At 42.4% G+C, this 18596-nt stretch overlaps 1 long non-coding RNA gene across 9 annotated transcripts; it reads right to left on the bottom strand.

Annotated features, from left to right (window-relative positions):
• Positions 1-1352: 1352 nt before the first annotated feature.
• On the bottom strand, positions 1353-14977 carry LOC146543104 (uncharacterized). 9 transcript variants are annotated; one of them, XR_014887426.1, is made up of 7 exons: positions 14647-14977; positions 9652-10084; positions 9439-9546; positions 7399-7546; positions 6151-6298; positions 4585-4731; positions 1353-3278 (listed from the first exon to the last, which is right to left on the bottom strand). It is a non-coding gene; the product is annotated as an uncharacterized LOC146543104 (long non-coding RNA). The 9 variants fall into 9 exon arrangements; XR_014887422.1 differs by having other exon boundaries at positions 9989-10084; positions 14647-14967; XR_014887427.1 differs by lacking the exon at positions 14647-14977 and adding an exon at positions 9050-9236 and having other exon boundaries at positions 9652-11691.
• Between the last annotated feature and the right edge of the window lie 3619 nt (positions 14978-18596).

Here is an 18596-nt window from a genome sequence, read left to right as displayed (position 1 = left end):
AAAAAAAGGAAGGGGAAAATTTTTAAAGGGTTTAAGGGAAGGGTAAGGGTTTTTAAAGTAGGGTTAAAAGGTTTTAAGGGAGGTAAAAGGGTTTATAAAAGGGGGTTAGGGTTAAAGTTAAGGGGTTAATTTAAATTAAAGGGAAATTTAATTTAGGTAATTTAATTAAAAAAGGGGGTTATTAAGGGGTTTATTTAGGGAAGGGAATTTAAAAATTGGGAGGGAAAAGGGGAAAAAAATTTTTTAACAAAAAAAATTAAAGGTTATGTTGGTTAAAAAGGTAAAACTTATTTAAGGTTTTTAAAAAGGGTAAAAAAAAATTTTAAGGGTTAAAATTTTAATTATTTCCTTATTTAGGGGGGAAATATTAAAGGGAATTAAAAAGGGGGGTTAAATTAGGGGTTAAAATTAAAGGTAAGGGTTTAATTAAAAAAAAGTTGGGGGGTAGGGTAGGGGTTTTAAAAAATTATTTTTTTTTTTTATATTAAAGGTTTTAAAAATTTTAAAAATTAAAATTAAAATTAGGTTAGGAAGGAAAAAAGGGGTTAAGGGTTAAGGGAAAGTTAAGAAAGTAAATTTATTGGAAGGGTTTAATTTAACGGGGGGGAAAGGGAAGGAAAAAGGTTAGTAGGGAAAAAAGGGGGGGGGAAAAAAGGGGTTTTTAGGTTTAAGGGTTAGGGTAAAAAAAGGGGATTAAAAGGGAAAGGGGAATAATTATTAAGGGTAAAAAAGGTTAAAGGGGAAAATTTTTTTAGGGAAAGGGAATGGAAAGGGCCTTTTTGGGGAAATTTTGGGAAAAAATAAGGGAAGGGGTTTAACTAACCTTTTTAACTACTTAAATAACCCAAACGGAACTAACAAGGGGGAAAAAACAACGGGAACAACTAACATTTAAGGGAAGGGGTTTTACAAAAACAAGGGAAGGTAGGGGAATTTACTTTACGGCGCAACGGGAACATTTAACGTAACGGGTTTGAACAACAATTTGGAAAAACTTTAAAATTTAACGGGGGGGACGGGAAAACTGAACGAACGGATTTACTTAACGTACGGGGGGGAAGGAACAACAAACTGAACAACAAAGGGGGTTTTTAACGGAAATCAAAAAAGGGGCAACGGGAACCTGAAAGAGGGAAGGGGAACAAAGTTAAAAAACAACAACAACGGAAGGGGAACAATAACGGTAGGGAAAGGGAACAAATTTTAAAAAACAAAATTTTAACAAAGGGGAAACGGGAAAAAGTAACAAGGGGGTCGAAAACAACTTTAATTCTAACAACTAACGGTTTTACGGGAAGGGGGAATCAAGGGGGAACTAACTTAACCCTTTTGAACTTAACTTTAATGCAACTAGTCATTTACAAGCAGAACATGGTACACTTATTCATTACAATTCCACAACTTAGTTGATGAACAGCATACATATTTTCCATACATGACAGGATACATTTTAAAGGCGCAGCATACACTTTTTCAATACACTCGCAAGACATTTTTACAGGTAACAGATAAACCAGGGAAAGATCACCAGGCCTACATACCCCATGAACAAGATTACATTACACAAGCATTTTATACTGCAACCCACCTCACAAGCAATAAATATCTCAGCGCATCCAAAACAAAATGCAATTCTCATTTTGGCCGCAACTCGGTGCAACTCTCAGAGTGGCCGGGAAAGAAGACATACCACCTCCAATGGCCCTCAAGCCTTGCTTACAGGGTTGGGTTAGCCCTGCGGTACAAACAAACAAAGCAAAGCTAACCCAACCCCATAAGCAAGGCAAAGCTAAAACCAATTTGGTTTACATTAATTGAATGCAAAGCTAAAGCCAATTTGTGGGAGATAAATTGAATGCACATGCTGAAAACAGCACAATTCTCAAAATGGCCACAAAGGGGCACGAGTCTCAGACTGGCCGGGAAAAAGCACACATCATCTCCAACAGCCCTTGGGCCTTGCTTACGGGGCTGGGTTAGCCCTGCGGTACAAACAAACAAAGCAAAGCTAACCCAACCCCATAAGCAAGGCAAAGCTAAAACCAATTTGGTTTACATTAATTGAATGCAAAGCTAAAGCCAATTTGTGGGAGATAAATTGAATGCACATGCTGAAAACAGCACAATTCTCAAAATGGCCACAAAGGGGCACGAGTCTCAGACTGGCCGGGAAAAAGCACACATCGCCTCCAACGGCCCTTGGGCCTTGCTTACGGGGCTGGGTTAGCCCTGCGGTACAAACAAACAAAGCAAAGCTAACCCAACCCCATAAGCAAGGCAAAGCTAAAACCAATTTGGTTTACATTAATTGAATGCAAAGCTAAAGCCAATTTGTGGGAGATAAATTGAATGCACATGCTGAAAACAGCACAATTCTCAAAATGGCCACAAAGGGGCACGAGTCTCAGACTGGCCGGGAAAAAGCACACATCGCCTCCAACGGCCCTTGGGCCTTGCTTACGGGGCTGGGTTAGCCCTGCGGTACAAACAAACAAAGCAAAGCTAACCCAACCCCGTAAGCAAGGCAAAGCTCAAGCCAATTTGGTTTACAGTAACTGAATGCAAAGCCCAAGTCAATTTGGTTAATGCAAAGTAACTGCAAAGCTGAAGACAATTTCGAAGAGATAAATTGAATACACATGCTTAAATCAGCGCAATTCTCCAAATGGCCACAAAGGGGCACGAATCTCAGACTGGCCTGGAAGGAGCACAAATCGCCTCCAATGGCGCTTAGGCCTTGCTTATGGGGTTGGGTTAGCCCTGCGGTACAAACAAACAAAGCAAAGCTAACCCAACCCCGTAAGCAAGGCAAAGCTAAAACCAATTTGGTTCACATAAATTGATTGCAAAACTGAAACCAATTTGATTGAAATAACTTGGATGCACGCAGTGAAATCACTGCAATTCTCAAAAAGGCCACAAAGGGGCACGAGGCTAGAAATGGCCAGGCAAGAACACAAATCGCATCAGTAGGAAGCTTTCATTGGCCTGACAGTAGAAGGGCCCAAAGGAGGGGAGTGGATGGGATCGCTGAGCTGAGGTCATTGAAATGAACTACAGTGTGACTGAGTGCCACAAATCACATGTTGCCTGTGCCGACCTTGGACGGTGGTAGGAGCTTCTGGAAGACTGAAAGGAAGACTAAGCAAAGGGAACAGACTGGGAAATACGTGTAACTGCTCAACTGAACCGAGCTGGTGGTCAGTGTGTCAGACCTGAAAAGCTGATGCCGTCCCAGCAGGGAAATCATCAACTGGAAATGTCGAAGACATCTTCACCTGTAATACAGAGAGACACGGTTTACAAGGAGGAATGCCGACACAAACAACACTCACCGTAAGCCCACCACCACAAAACATGGAAGCCAAACACCACCCCAAGAAATGGCTTCACAGTAAGATCAGCAGTACTGAACAAGGAAGCTGTAGGATTTTTCTTAGAATTACAAAGGAGGTTACACATGGGTTTAGTGCCCAATTAAAGGGTAGGTTCAAGGTTAATTTGGACGGTTACTACAGTTATCTATACAGTCATGCTTACAATTAGCACTGCATTTGAGATTCAGAGCTCATTAGGATGAAGGTATTAGCCTTAGGTATATTAGGATTACGCTCAGAGTGACTGTTAGGAAGGCCAGGGAAAAGCAAGACCAAAAGTCAAAGAGAACTGCTGAGGGAACACAAAAAAAGAGGAAAAAGGCATAGACGACACACAATGGAACGCAACATCACAGGCAAAGTAATAGCAAAAGCAGGCTGAACGCCAAAGAAAAGGCCTCATCAAAGGTCAAGCCCAAACAGAAGGCCACAGAGAACACCAGAACAGAGACTAAAGAGAACATGCAAAGGAGGCCAAAATGGAGGGCAAGGTCCATGAGAACGCTGCATGGAAGGCCAATGCAGAAGTTCAAAGGCAAAGACCAAAGAGAACACAGCACAGAAGGCCAAAACCAAAGGCCAAAAAGAACACTGTAAGGGATGCCAAAACAAGAGGCCGAAGGGAGGGGGGCAAAGAAGGCCGGGAACAATGGCGAAAGCGAACATTGAAGGGAACGCCAAAACCGAGGCCAAAGAGAACATAACAGGGAAGGCCAGAAAAAGGGGTCAAAGACAACACTGTAGGGAATGCAAAAACAAGAGCCAAAGACAACGTGCCAAAGAATGCCAAGGGCAATGGCCAAAGAGAACGCAGCCAGGAATACCAAAACTGAATGCCAAAAAGAACGTCGCGTGGAACGCCAGAAGGGAAGGCCAAAGAGAACGCTGCAAAGGCCAAAACTAATGGCCAAAAAGAAGATGGAAGGGAACACCAAAATCAAAGACCAAACAGAATGTCGTGGGGAACCGGACGCAGACGGAACGTGTCAAAGAAGGCTAAGGACAAAGGGCAAGAGAATGCCATAGGGAACGCCAAAACAGAAAAACAAGAGAACACAGCAGGGAAAGGGCAAAGGCACGGAGAATGCACAAAGAGTAAGACAAGCAACATTCGAGGCACCACGAAATGTAGAAATGAGCTCTGGAAACCCTACCTAGTGTCTCACTAAATAATGACTAAACACTGGTGGGTGTGCATTGCCCTTACCTGCTGGGCAGACAATTACCAATCAGCTAATAGAGTTCCGGGGCATTCCAAGAAATGCAGATTCCGGTTCCTTGCTGTTCCCATGAAGACCCACACATCTCCATGCAGTCGTTACGGCACTCTAGAACACCGCAGCTCTGCTGCCACCTGTTGGACACAAAACAAAAATGAAGGCACTGCCCCACATACAAAGAGCTGCATCCTCCTTATGTGGCTCCAACAATGGCACAAGACAGCGCTATGGATATAATTAACGCTATTGATAGGGTTGAACTTACAGTTAGTTTAACAAAGTGTTCTGCACTACAATGACAATTAACGTTCCTTTGACATAAAACATGGGGCATGATTTTTAATGCAGCATTTAGGGTAACAGACATTTTTAATATTGGGTTAAGGGTTTGGTTTACAGATACGCTGCAGGTTAACATAATTATCATTAAAACTCCCATTCAGCTATGGGTTCAGGTCAAGGTTAACATTAACGCTGCCTCCCAGCCAATCCCAAAGAGCCAAAGGCAAACAGTAGCGCAACTCCCACGGAAAACCAAGGTAAATGCAATGCAAACAGCCGAGCTAAGGAAAGGGCAAAAGCAAACAGAGCACCCAATGGAAAGCCAAGATGAGGGCAAGGGCAAGGAGAACTCAACAGAAAAGGGCAAAATATACATCCAAAAAGACCGCAGCAGGAAAGGCCAAAGGCAAGAGAAAACGCATCAAGAAACGCCAAAACGGAAGGCCAAGGGAACATAGGATGGAAGCCCAGGCAAGGGTAAGAGAAAACATGGTAGGAACTGCCAAAATAGGAGGCGAAAGACAACAAGGCAAAGAAGGCCAATGCAAAAGGTGGCCGGTAGACCAAAACAATAAGTCAAAGAGAATGCTGCTGGGAACGCCAAAACTGAATGCTGAAGACAATGTGGCAAAATAAAGCCAAGGATAAAGGCCAAGATAATGTGGCATGGAATGCAAGAACAGGAAGGCAAGGGAATGCCCAGGCAAGCGCAAGGGCCAAGAGAACTTGGAAGGAAATGCCAAGGATGATGGCCAAGAGAACACGGCACGGAACGCCAAAACTGAATGCTGAAATCAATGTGGCAAAAGAAAGCCAAGGGCGACAGTCAAGACAATGTGGCAAGGAACGCAAAAACAGGAGGGCAAGGGAATGCGCAGGCAAAGACAAAGGCCAAGAGAACGTGGCATGGAAATGCAAAGGGCGATGGCCAAGACTACGCAGAAGGATATGCCAAAGCAGGAGGGCAAGAGAACGCAGCAGGGAACGCCAAAACTGAGTGCTGAGGTGAATGCGGCAAAGAAAGCCAAGGGCAATGGCCAAGAGAATGTGGCATGGAACGCAAAAACAGGAGGACAAGACAATGCAGTAGGGAACACAGACGACAAAAAAAAGGAAAACACTACAGCGAAAAGCCAGAGACAAGGAGAATGCAGAAAGAAAAAAACAGGCAGCCTTCCGGACACCATGAAGTGCAATTCAGAGCTCTAGAAGCACCATGTTGTGCCATGCTATGGAATGGGTAAACACTGGTGGCTGTGCATTGCCCTTACCTGTTGGGCAGACAATTACCAGTCAGCAAAGTGAGCTTCCGGGGCATTCCAGAAAATGCAGATTCCGGTTCCTTGCTGTTCCCATGGAAATCCACACATCTCCATGCAGTCGTTACGGCACTCGGGAGCACCGCAGCTCTGCTGCCACCTGTTGGACACAACACAGGAATGAAGGCACTGCCCGACATATGTAGGGCTGCACCCCCCGCATGTTGCTCTACTAACGACAAAAGGGAGCATTAGGGATATAATTAATGCTATTGATAGGGTTGAAGTTACAGTTAGTTTAACAGCAGTGTTCCGCACTACAATTACAACTAGGAGCACTTTGAAAGAAAACATGGCATTATTTTAATGACAGCATTTAGGATAAAGACATTTATAATATTGGCTTCACGGTTCGATTTACAGGTACGCTCCAGGTTAAAGTAATTATCATCAGAGCTCCTATTAAGCTATGGCTTCAGGCCAAAGTTAACATTAACGCTGTCTCCCAGCCAATTCCAGAGAGCCAAAGTCAAGCAGAATACCCACAGAAAACCACAGCAAAGGCAAAGCAAAGCAGGCAGCCAAGGCAATGGAAGGGCAAAAGCAAAGGGAAAGCACAAGCAAAGCAACAGCAAGGAGAGGGCAACTGGGAAAGCCAAAACAGGAGGCCAACAGAATGCAGCTGGGAAGGCCAATGCAGAAGGCCAAAGAGAACAGAGCACAGAAATAAAGGGCGATGGCTGAAGAAAACATGGAAGAGAACGCCAAAACTGAATGCTGAAGAGAATGACGCAAAAGAAAGCCGACGGTAATGGCCAAGAGAATGTGGTGGGAAAGACAAAAACAGGACGGCAAGGGAATGCGCAGGCAAGGACAACGGCCAAGAGAAAGCGAAAGGAAATGCAAAGGGCGATGGCCAAGACTATGCGGAAGGATATGCCAAAGCAGGAGGGCAAGAGAACGCGGCAGGGAACGCCAAAACTGAATGCTGAAGTGAATGCGGCAAAGAAAGCCAAGGGCAATGGCCAAGAGAATGTGGCATGGAACGCAAAAACAGGAGGACAAGACAATGCAGTAGGGAACACAGACGACAAAAAAAAAGGAAAACACTATAGCGAAAAGCCAGAGACATGGAGAATGCAGAAAGAAAAAAACAGGCAGCCTTCCGGACACCACAAAGTGCAATTCAGAGCTCTAGAAGCACCATGTTGTGCCATGCTATGGAATGGGTAAACACTGGTGGCTGTGCATTGCCCTTACCTGTTGGGCAGACAATTACCAGTCAGCAAAGTGAGCTTCCGGGGCATTCCAGAAAATGCAGATTCCGGTTCCTTGCTGTTCCCATGGAAATCCACACATCTCCATGCAGTCGTTACGGCACTCGGGAGCACCGCAGCTCTGCTGCCACCTGTTGGACACAACGCAGTAATGAAGGCACTGCCCTGCAAATGTACCTCTTACACAAAGCTGCGCTCCTTTCTCAGAGCAACGTGGCTGCACTCTGTGCACGATGCTGCTTACCACCAGAGAAGGCTCAGGTACCCAACAACATTTTTGCTTTCATCTTCTTTGGTAACTGCTCACTATACACTGCCCTCACCTTTGGTTTGGTAGGTGGGGATTGAGGAAGCAATGCCAGTCCCCCAGACCCCTGCCCATCCCACTCTATGATGGGAGATCAGGTTCTAGACCACCTGAGGACCCGAACATTTGGGTCCTGACGAGATGACTCCCACAATTCCAAGACAATTCACCACTGCAGTCACTGAGCCACTCTCAGTGGTATTTCACAACTCGAGGCAGTCAGGTGAAGTCCCTGATAACTAGTAAAAAGGTGACAGCACACCTGTTATTAAGGATAATAAGTGTGACCCTGGGAACTACCACCATGTCAGTCTCACCTCTGTGCTGGGAGCAATCACGGAGCAGATCCTCCTGGAAGTGACTCTAAAGCACATGTTCCAGTGAGTCAGCACCCTCTGTACAAAAAGCTTCCTCCTAATAACAAACCTAAACAACCCCTGTCTCCATTTAAAACCATTCCCCTTGTTGTATCGCTATCCACCCTCAGAAACAGCCATCCCCCCTCCTGCTTATGTGCTCCCTTTGAGTATTGGAAGGCTGTGATGAGGTCTCTCCAAAGCTTTCTCTTCTCCAAGAAAAACAATCCCACTTCCCTCAAACTTTCTTCATAGGAGAAGTGCTCCAGCCCTCTGATCATCTTAGTGGCCCTTTCCTGGACCTGCTCCAAAAGCTCCACATCCTTCCTGTGCTGGGGCCCCAGGCCTGGACGCAGTGCTGCAGATGGGGCCTTACAAGAGCTGAGCAGAGGGGGACGATCACCTCCCTCTCCCTGCTGGCCACTCCTCTTTTAATGCAGCCCAGAACACAGTTGGCCTTCCAGGCTGCAAGCGCACACTGCTGGCTCATGTCTGGCTTCTCATCCACCAGGATCCCCGAGTCCTTCTCTACAGGGCTGCTCTCAAGGGGGTTCTACGCCCAGTTCGTACAAACATCTGGGATTGCCCCTTCATCAGTGACATGAACAGAAGGGTTGAGTGCACCCTAATGACACCGAGCTGTGGGGTGCAGTGACACAACAGAGGGACAGGACCTCCCACCATCCAGAGGGACCTCAATGCGCTGAGGAGTGGGCACAAATCCAAGTGCAGGGTCAGCAGCTGGGATGAGGGAACGCCCACCACCAAAACATGCTGGGGGATGTAAGGACTGAGCGCAGTCCTGCCCCATAGGGCCTAGGGTACTGGTGGGTAGGAGCTGGACACGAGCCAGCAATGGGCCCTTCCAGCCCAGAAAACCAAATATATCTTGAGCTGCATCCAAAGATTGGTGGTCAACGGGCAAAGGGAGGCGGTCCCCCCCCCTCCGCTCTGCGCTGGTCAGGCCTCACCTGCAGTGCTGCACCCAGACATGGGGTCCTCAGTGCAGGGACACATGGAGCAGTGGGAGCACATCTAGAGTACAGCCACAAACATGAACCGAAGGATGGAACACCTCTGCTATAAGAAGGGAGAGCTGGGCTGTTCAGCCTGGAAAAGTGAAGGCTCCAAGGTGACCTGGTAACAGCCTTTCAATAGCTAAAGGAAAGAACAAGGGAAAATTGAGGTTAAATCTAAAGAAAATGTCTTCCACAGTGAAGGTGGTGAGGCAGTGGAACAGGTTGCCAGAGACGTGGTGGATGCGCTGCCTCTTTCAAGGCGAGGCTGGGTCAGACTCTGAGCAACCTGATCCAGCTGTGGATGTTCACTGTGGGGGAGTCGGACCGCATCGCAAACCTACCTGCATACAAGCAGTGTACCAACATAGGGCTCATGGTGTTCGTTACCTGCCACACAGATCTCACAACACTGATTGGAGGAGCCCAGGTAATCCTTAAACCCCATCATGCTGCAAAATGAAATCAGAAGAGACACAGAACGTAACTGAAAACAGTACAAATATGCACAGAATACCCTTAAAAAACACTGCATAGATGCAATAAACACAACACACTATTAATTACAGCCATGAAGTGGGAAAACATAGAAATAGAAAAAACATATTTGAAGCCCAGATGGGAGATTATGAGCTGAGAACCACTGAAAAGGAAACAACACACATAGCTAAAACAGCTGCTCTAACCCAGCTTGAGATCCCCCAGAAAAGCAGAGTTCACAGCTCTGAAATAAAGCAGGAATCTCTCAACCCTTTCTAAGTGCTCACCCCACACCCCAAAGGAAGCCATTTCCAGGTTCAGATGCTGTTCTTACAGCTACCAGCCCTTCAAAGGAATTAGGATCCCCCAAAAAGAGGAGATGAGAACCCTGAAATAAAAAAAGAAACCACTTACCCCATTCCAAGGACCAACGCTCACCCACACTCTGAAGTGAAGGAAGCAGCTTCCAGGTACAAACGGCTACCACCCCCTAAGTACAGACAGGATTCCCTGCCAAAAAAGAGAAAGCAGCTCCAAAATAGAGAAAAAAAAAAATCACTCACCCCATCCCAAAGAGCAAGGCACACTCCAAAGGCAGTACTCCGCAGGCTCAGATGCTGCCCCTGCCCTTCCCAGCCCTTAAATGGGATCAAGGAGGGGTGGAGCCTGGCTCTGCCCCACCACAGACAAATTGCCCCCAGCTGTGATGCAGGGCCGCACCCCTCCCCAGGTGTTCCATCACAGCTTCAGGTGGGCCCTTAAAGTGCCGGTACAGCCATAGGGCAAAGAAAATGAATAACGTGAAAGGCTGCCAAGGGAGGTTTATAGCTGGAGGACCTGCGATAACCCACATATTTTAATCCCAGTCTGTCCCTGATGCCAATTGGTGACTGTATGAAAACTGCTGAGTCATGGCCTGAAGCTCTGATTGATCACCTGAGGCAGCGATGAGTCAGCACAGAGCACAGCTGAAGGCAATCAACCGGTGCTGCCAGAAGGGCGGAGTCAGGCTCCGCCCCTCCTGGATCCATTTAAAAACTGACCAGCAGTGGGGAACAATCTTTTCTGGAAATCTATTGTGATGGTGTTCGATAACGAAGACCAGCATATGGGTAAGTTTGCTACCTATTCTCTTTTTGTAATTATAATCTTGTTTGCCTGACTCTCTTGTTTATAATTGTAGCATCTTAATATTAATTGATGATATGCTTGGCAAGTACAGCAGACCAAATATACTAGAATTTATAACGTGTCTTTTCTTTGCAATTTCTATAAAAGGGTCAATGGGAAAAACACTACGCCCCTAGATAAAATGATTCCTGGGCAGGTCCCAGGACTTCTGAAATCTCACTGTTCTGAACTAACAGTTATCATCGAAAAATGAGGTCCCCTACCTGTTATGGGAAATATTTTTTCCAATACTGTTTAGTAGATTACTTTTATAGACTAAGCAAAAATACATTGATCACAAAAGAAAGACAACTGGCTGCCTCCACAATGGCATGACCACTATTAAATACTTTAAATCATGCTGAAAGCAGGAATAATACTTTAAAGAATGAAAACCAGCTTTTGAAAAACAATATTGAAATGTTAGAGCAAGAAGTTGGCATATTAACAGGGAAGAACCCAATTCTACATCTTCCAATAAGTCAAGTTTGTAACATTTCAATACACGATGACCAGAATCCTGAATCAACAGGCTGCGTTGACCAGGAAAATAAAAAAATCTAAATTAGATCTCGAATTTGCAATTTCAACAGATCCACTAAAAATCTGTCCTGTCATAACTCAGAAAACAAAAAATGTACAGGACAGACCGGCACCGTGACTGTGCATCCTGCTCTCAGGCAGAGGTTATACGCAGATAATCAATATCTTAAGGAAAACCATTCTATAACAGAATGGTTAACGGCACGCTGCCATACGGAATGGCCAAAAAAATCCAATATACCTCTAAATACAGGGATAAGGTCCTCCATGAAGGACTGTATGTAAACTGCTGAGTCATGGCCTGATCCTCTGATTGATCACCTGAGGTGAGCGATGAGTCATCCACGGGACCACAGGTGAAGGTAATCAACCTGTGCTGGTGAAAGGGGCGGAGCCAGGCTCAAACCCTCCTGGATCCACTTAAGAGCTGACCACCTGTGGTGAAGGATCACTTCTGGAGATCTGCTCAGCTGGAATTTGGTAATCAAGCCCAAGAAACGGATAAGCTTTCTATCTATTCTCTTTTTGTTATTATAACCTTCTTTGCCTGACTCTCTTGAGTATTTCATAATTGCAACACCTTAATATCCTAGGCGACTTAGGCAAGCCAAATATACATCATGTCTTTTCTTTGAAATTTCTATAAATGGGTGAAAGGCAGAGAACACTGTCCCCCTAAATAAAATGACTCCTGGACAAATCCCAGGATTTGTGGAATCTCTCTATTATGAATAAGCAGACATCACTGAAAAACGGGGTCCCTTACGTGTTATGGAAAATATTTTTTCCAATACTGTTTGGCAGATTCTTTTGTGATCAATATATCTTTGTTAACTCCCTAAAAGTAAAGACAATTGACTGCCTCCACAACGGCATGACCACTATTAAATACTTGAAATCGTGCTAAAATGAGGAATAATACTTTAGAGAATGAAAAACAACTTTTGAAAGACCATATAGAAAACATAGACTAAGAAATGGGCATATTAACAGGAAAGAAACCAATTCTACATCTTCTAATAGGTCAAGTTTATAACATTTCAATACACGATGACCAGAATCCTGAATCAACAAACTTCATTGACCAGGAAAATAAAAAAATCTAAATTAGATCTTGAATGTGCAATTTCAACAGATCCGCTACAAGTCTGTCCTGTCATAACTCAGGAAAAAAAAAAAAAAAAAACACAGGACAGACAGGCACCGTGACTATCCATCCTGCTCTCAGGCAGAGGTTATATGCAGATAATCAATATCTTAAGGAAAACCAGTCTATAATAGAATGGTTAACAGCAGCCTGCCATACGGAATGGGCAAATAAATCTGATATACCTCTACATACAGGGATGTCATCCTCCATGTAGGACTGTATAGAAACTGATGAGTCATGGTCTGAACCACTGATTGGTCACCTGTAGTGACCAATGAGTCATCCACAGGACCACAGGTGAAAGCAATCAACCTGTGCTGGTGAAATGGGCGGAGCCAGGCTCCAACCCTCCTGGATCCACTTAAAAGCTGACCACCTGTGGTGAAGGATCACTTCTGAAGATCCGTTCCGCTGCAGTTTGGCAAATGACCAAGGATACAAGGAAGCTTTCTATCTATTCTCTTTCTGTTATTATAAACTGCTTTGCCTAACTCTCTTCTTTATTTCATAATTGCAACATCTTAATATTCATTGATTAGAAAGGAATGATGAGGGACTAAACACGATGGGCCAACAAATTAAGATGTGCCTCCAAGCCCGGCAAGCCTGGAAGGAATTGGAATGTTCTTTGACAGAGCTTGAATATAGTTACAAAGGGGGTAGGGGTTTAACCACGATAACTAGAATGGAACCTCTAGATAAGCTACCTGTCCTTGTAGGAGAGGGAAGAGCTGGTGAAAATCCACACTCTTGCATCTCAGTGAAGTGGGAGGAAGAATGCGGCGATTGCTGTGACGTTAGTAATTGTGGTAACACCTGAACATGCTCAAGACACTATTAGGCCTGCTGACAATCGAAAGGAAACCCAGCTCAACTGCCTATACTCTAACACATGCAACATAGGTAATAAAAAAGATGAACTAGAGGCCATTGTGCAATCAGAAAGCTGTAATATGATTGACATGAGGAATAACTGCAGCACCTGAAGTTCTGTGACGGATAGCTACACACTTTCCAAAAGAAACAACAAAGAAAGAAAGGCGGTGGTGCAGCCCTGTACGGTAGAAAAGTATGTGAATGTATGGAAATCAATGTTAGCGATGATAGGCTTGAGAACTCATGGGCCAGAATAGAAACGAAGATTGATAACACTTCTGGTATTGTGGGTGTCTGCTACAAGCCAGGGTGAGACGCTTTATAGACAGCTGGTACAGTCTCAAGCTCTCTCCCTCTTTTCTTGTGGAGAACTTCAACTTCCCAAACGTGTGCTGCATTCATTATATGGCAGATACAGAACAGTCCCAGGCATTTCTAAAGAACCCAAGAAATAACTTCCAAATGCAGCCAGTGAAAGAACCAAAGAAAGAAATGAAAATCCTGGACACTGCTTGTTAATAAAAAAGTACTCGAAGGGGACATAAAAGTTGGATGCCATCTGGGCCATAGTGACACAGAAATACTAGATTTCTTGACCCTTCTCGATCCACGTTGGGGACAAGGGAACTGCTGCCTCAGACTTCTGAAGGTCACGCTTTAACCACCTTAGGATAATAACTGGGACAATCCCTTCGTTGCTACTTTTGGAGAGCGTAGGAGCCAAGGAAGCTTGAGAATACTTAAAGTAAAATATTTTAAAGTTGTGAGAGCTGACAATTCCAAGTCACACAAGACGAACCAACGGGCAAGGAGAGCAGATGGGCTGAACGGAGACATTTGGCTGCAATTCAAAAATGAAACCAAACTTCACGTTCTCTGGAAAAGTGGTCAAGCTACTTATAATGATTACAGGTACATAGGGAAGCTGTACAGGGAGAAAATTAGACAGGCCAAAGCCAAGATGAACGTTAACTTGGCCGCTAAGGTAAATGAAAACACAAAATGTTTCTATAAATACATCAACAGCAGGAGAAGGACTATACAGCATCTCCATCCCCCGTTGAACACCAAGGGCAACTTGCTCACTGAGGATCAGAATAATACTAAGGCTCTTAATGCCTTCTTTGCCTCAATCTTACTATTAAAAACTTATTACTCCCTGGCCACACAGCTGCCGACTCTGGTACATTGGCATGTAGAACAGAACAGACCCTGCGTGATATACGATGAGACTGTTTCAGACCTCCTCCAAAAATTGGATGCCAGCAAGTCCGTGGGGCCTGACAGATCTCACCCTGGACTGCTAATGAAATGGGCAGACATCAGTGCCAACCTGCTCTTCCTCGTTCTTCGGCGGTCCACGCTAACCAGAAATGTTCCAGTAGTTTGGAGACTAGCAAATGGGATGCCAAACTTTGAAAAAGAACATAAAGGTGATCATCGTAGCTGCATACCTATTAGTCTCGCCTTGCTGCCTGGAAACTGATAGAACAGATCTCGGTAGCCATTGTGCACTGCGAAAGGACAACTGAGGTATTGGGCCCAGTCACTATAGGTATACAAATGGTAAATCCCAACTGATAAACCTGATTACATTCTATAAAACCCAAGTATTAAGACACACTAACAAAAACACGATAACAAAACCCAGATCTTCATTCCACATCATATTTGCACAAAGCATAGCAGTACGTAGTCAGGTCACCGTAGCGCACAAGACAAGTCAAAGGACAGAAAACACGGGAAGACATAAGACAAACTCCATGTAAAACTTTTGACTAACAGCACCCAGTAACTACATGCAGCTCAATCCTTTCACAAAGCAATAACAGTAAGTGAAAAATACATAGCGACAGTCATTACAAGACCTGAATCCAATTCTCCGCCTTGTGATGAGCTACTATCTGTAGGATTGCCATCACAAATACTATGAAACAACACAGTATTTGTTAGTACAGGATGTGATGTAACTTCCATAGGGTCCAGGAAGCCGCACAATACACGCACAGAACAACGCAAAAATCTATAGGCAAGAATGAAGAAGAAATCACCGAGTCTTTTTCCTCTCAAGAATCTAATTCCACATGCGCTTCATCATCGAGAAATTTACCAGTAATTCCGTTGACAGCAAAACTACCTCGCTATCTAGCTGCTGAAAAATCTGGTCAGTGTTCACCCATTCCTCTTACTCATCAGAGGAACAAATAATAGACTGCAGCACCAGCTCCTCCGCTTTCAGGCAAGAGAGCAATTTCTGCAGCAGGAAACATGGAACAAAGCAAGAACAGTTGGTGAAAGCCAACTGAGCGCAAGAGAAAACTGAAACCAAGCCGACAGGACCTCAGCAAGAGCAAACACAAACACAGGGATCAACATAGCATGCCAGTCAAAAAGAGAAGTGAATATTGCTGATGGTCAGTCTAAGATGTCTCCAACACTATGCAACAAGAGCCCAAAGGGAAGATGCACATCGCTCTATCAGGCCGCACCTCTACACTTCAACTTGTTGAATACAAAGCAAAATTATTAATGATCACCATCAAGTCACAATGAAGTAATAATTTAGCCTTCACGAGAATAAGGAGACATGCAATGCAACAATACAGCAAACACAAAAGGCCAACGCCATCGGTCACAAAAAACAGAAAGGAAAGAAAAAACCCTCACATATGGTGTAGAAAAACATTACTGGGGAAACAGGACTGGTCATTAAACCATCCCCAAGTAAACACAGCACTCAGCAGAAGGATGTTTGGGAGCCTACCTCTTCTTTTGGCATCACAATTGGCCAGGACGTTGCACTTAGAAGAAGGAAACTCAAACGGGGTGCCTAAGGGCAACATGCAAAACAAGAAAAAAAGAACAACTGTACAAATACTAACAAAATGCTGTTGAACCCAAACAGAAAAGAAGACGACATTGACACACGGCACTGACATCCCATCAGCACTGGGGAGACCTGAAGATGGGGAAAGGAAGAACACTCGGTGAAAGCAATGTGAGCACGAGGGACAACCGACACCAAGCCCAGAGGACCTCAGCGGGCGTGTGAAACAGGAAACGTCAGGGATCAACGTACCTTGGCACAGAGACTAAGCAGTGGATATTGGCATCCACCTATGAGGATAGGAAAAAGACGAGGAAAAAGACAAAAGAATTGGAATTAGGAAAATAAATAGAAAACTAACTGGAAATAAAACTATTAGAACTGGAAAAGGCAGAGGATAAAGAAAGGAAATAAAAAAAGAATGGTAAGAAGAACTGGAATTAGGAAAAAAATGCAAAATGTAAAAGGAAAAAACTAATTGGGGGAAAAAGCATTAGAAAAGGAAAAAAAATAAGAATTAGGAAAAAAGTAAAAGAATACGAAAAAGTAAAAGAATTTTAAAAAAATTAGGAAATAAGATGAATTAGAAAAAGAAATAGAAAAGAAACAAGAAAAAGGGGGAAGAAAAAGGGGAAGAAAGTATAAAAAAATTAGAAATAGAAAAGAAAGAAAATAGAATTTGAAAACAAAATAGAAAAACAATTAGAAAAAGAAAAATGAAGAAGAATTAGGATTGGAATGAGAATTGGAAAAAGAAAAAGATAAAGAATTGGAAAAAGAATTGGGAAATGAGAAAACATTAGATAAAAAACTTTAGAAAAAGAATTGGAAAAGGAACTAGATTTAGAAAAAAGAGTGAAAAAAATAAAACATTAGAAAATGAAAGAACGAGAAAAGTCTAGAAAAAAGAAAAAGAATTAGAAATAAAACAATGAAAAATAAAAGATTAAGAAAAAAGAAAAGAAAAAATAGAAGAAAAATTAAAAAAGAATTACAGAGAAAAACAAGAAGAATATGGAAAAGAAAATGAAAAGAAATTAGAAAAAGAAAAGGAATTGAACAAAAAAGAATTGAGAAAAAAATGGAAAAAGAAATAGATGAAGAAATGAAAACAGAACTGGAAAAAGAACTGGAAAATGAAAAAGAAGAGAAAGGAAACAAAAGCACTAGAGCAAAAGAAAGAATATGAAAAGGAATTAGAAAAAGAAAAACCAATGGATAAAAAAAAAGGAGAAGAATTTGAATGATAATATGGAAAAGGAAAAAGGCAAAAAGAAAAAAATGCAAAAAGAAAAACTGGGAAGCAGAAAAAGAATTAGAAAAAGACTGAGAAAAATAAAATGAATTAGAAAAAGGAAAAATAGAAAGAAAAAATTAGAATATCAAGAACTACAATGAGAAGTAGAAAAATATTTAGAGTGAGAGAAAAACAATCAGAAAAAGAACAAAAAATCATTAGAAAATGAATTGGACAATGAATTTAAAAAAAAATTAGAAAAAGAATGAGAAAACGTAGAAGAAAAAACTGAAACAGAAAAACAAGAAGGACATGGAACGGGGAAAAGATGTTGAACAGGGAAAAGAAAGTGCTGCATTTAGAAAAAGAGTTGGAGTTAGAAAAAAAAATTGAAATAGAAAAAAGAAAAAGACTTAGACTGGGAAAATGACTCGGACCACAAAAAAGACTTGGAAAAAGAATTAGAAAAAGAAAAAACAAGGAATAGAATAAGAAATAGAAAAAGAATTAGAGAATTCATTATAAAAGGAAAAAAAAAAAAAGAAACAAAGTATTTGAAAAACCAGAAAGTATTATTTAAAAAAAAGAAGAATTAAAATTAGAATGAGAAATGGAAAAAAGAAATGAAAAGGTACTGGAAAAAGAAAAAAATAGAAAAAGAATTAGAGAAATAATTAGAATTCAACAAAGAACTAGGAAAAAAAATAGAAAATGATCCAGAAAGAGAACACAAGAATTACAATTAGAAAAAGAATCGGGATTCGAAAAAGATAAAGAATAGAAAAAGGAAGAAGACTTGGAACGAGAAGAAAGATTTGCAACAAGAAAAAGAAATAGGAAAAATTAAAAAAAATAGTAAAACAAAATAGATGAGAAACAGGAAAGAAGAAAGATTTAGAAAAAGAAATTGAGAAAAGGGAATTGAAAAATAATTGATAAAGGAAAAAGAATGGGAATGAGAATTGGAATGGGAATTGTAATAAGATGAAGAAAAGAAAATACGGAAAGGAATATGACTAAGAAAACGAACATGATGAAGAGAAAGAAACAATTGGAAACGGAAACAGAATTGGAAACAGAATTAGCAAAAGGAAAAGAATTAGAGAAATAGAAAAAGAATTCAAAATAAAAAAGAATTGGAAAAAGTTTTAAGAAATTAGAAAGAAAAGGAAGTAGAAAAGGAAATAAAAGAATTAGAAAAGGAAAAGGAGAAAAAAGA

Source organism: Meleagris gallopavo, chromosome 20 (genome assembly GCF_905368555.1).
Source record: "Meleagris gallopavo chromosome 20, MGAL_WU_HG_1.1, whole genome shotgun sequence".
NCBI classification, from domain to species: domain Eukaryota; kingdom Metazoa; phylum Chordata; class Aves; order Galliformes; family Phasianidae; genus Meleagris; species Meleagris gallopavo.
This window is presented reverse-complemented; position numbering and strand designations above follow the sequence as displayed.